The sequence below is a fragment of the Fragaria vesca genome, linkage group LG2 (assembly GCF_000184155.1).
Source record: "Fragaria vesca subsp. vesca linkage group LG2, FraVesHawaii_1.0, whole genome shotgun sequence".
NCBI classification, from domain to species: Eukaryota; Viridiplantae; Streptophyta; class Magnoliopsida; order Rosales; family Rosaceae; genus Fragaria; species Fragaria vesca.
In genome coordinates, this window is record NC_020492.1 from 5792226 (window position 1) to 5794145 (window position 1920).

The following is a 1920-nucleotide window of genomic DNA, read 5'->3' on the forward strand; positions in this document are numbered from 1 at the left end:
TGAATTAAAGACAACTATCTTAAAACAAAGACAATTACACTTGATGAGAGACTCAAACCATCAATTACTACTTTAAATTTGTACCCATAAAAAAATTAAAATATTAAATAGAAGCAACCAAACACCATTAGGAAAGATATTTGTTGTATAGATATGATTTATAATACAATTAGGATTACTAAATCATCAAGGTTCTGGAATCCTATTTGCATAATAAGTATTAATTTGCATAAAAATCCTATATATTTTTGAATGTTATATGCTATTTTATATATAAAAAAAGAAATTAGGGGCCTAACTATGAGAGTTCGACTCATGCCTCAAAATCTCAAGTCCGGGCCTGCTATGACTGCCTTCTAACGATGATTTGAATTTCGAAATAGTGTAGACCGGAGTTAAGTTTCCACTCCAATGAGACGCTAAACTTCAGTCATCTCTATTTTATGGTCTGATGAACTTGGGTCATCACCATCAGATACGTAGCAGGTTAATTACACAAATAAACATGAATTGAATAAGCTTCTTGTGTCAAAGTAGTAGGATATTGTCGTGTAAAACAGTAAAAGCGCCTTTTAAGGTTAGCATACACCAACCATTTCAAACATTCAACATTCAGACCCTCCCACACGCTTCAAAAGCTCGATCAGTCTAAAACTGCGCAGCAATAAGCAGATCGTGTGTGTCAAGTAAATGAAATTCATGAACAGGTGAGTCAAATATATATATATGCTCGTTTCTGTAGCTAGTAATTAAAAACAACTCAATCCTTTTACATTAGCTAGCTGTAATTAAGAGTGCAAACATTCTAGCGTACAATATTGATATAATTCTTTTTCAGGTCCTGCTTCAGCAAATTGGTCATTGTTTTCTTGTTCTTTTTTCAATCGATGTGAGGCTTACTTGATTTGGTTTTCGTGAATATCTCACTTATGCAAATTACTAACCGAATCGAACAAATTAGTATCTTCATTATCGTTATGTATGATTACAAACATGAATGGTTTAGATTTAGCAAATTTTATTCGTCAATTGATTTGATCGATCATCAGCTCGGTTCCTTCATGATTTTCAGATTGGCTAAAATTATGTGATCGACTTATATATGGAGACATATGAATTGCATGTAAGTGAATTCCATCAGATATATACTAATATAATATCTCATGCACGATTATATAATTCCATGCAAAAGATGGAGTTGAAGAAAAACCAGGTTAGAGGGTGTGAAAATAAAACAATGAACAACGAGCTTGATTTTCAATATTCATGCATTTTGAAACACCAATACCATTTTCTTGTGCGACCCATTCAAATTTTGACTTAACAAAATCGCTGATGGCAGTCAAAACAACGAATAGCTACACAAATATTTGAAATATTCCAGTCATCGTCGTCGATCGTGTTTTACAATTCCTACTCGTTCATTTTGATTCATATATAAACCCCTCGACCCCCTCCATCTACATATTCATTCAATTCGATCATTCAATCTTTTCATTTTGTCTTCCACACAGAAAAGCAAAAGAACTGAAGCAATAAGTTTTTGTTTGCCCAGAAACGAGATGAAGTTTTCCATGAAACTGGTGTTGGTGGCCGCAGTGGTTGTTCTTATGAACACGGGGTCAAATGAGGCCCTCAGAGTCTTGAACAAAGATGTCCTGCAGAGGGGTGCTGCAGTTAAGTTTCCCCAGCTCCCTTTGGTTATCAATCAAATAGTGGAGACGACTATAGTCCGATCACCCAGTGCTGGTCCTAATGAGGGGGCAACGTTTATCTCATCCTCATCAACTGGAAAGGGACTGCACTATGTTTCGGACGGAGGGATCTACATTCCCTCGATTATCCGCCAGAGATTGCAGAAAGGTCCTGTGCCCTCTGGCGGTAATAAGGGCACTAACAAACCTTGAAGTTCATAGTTCG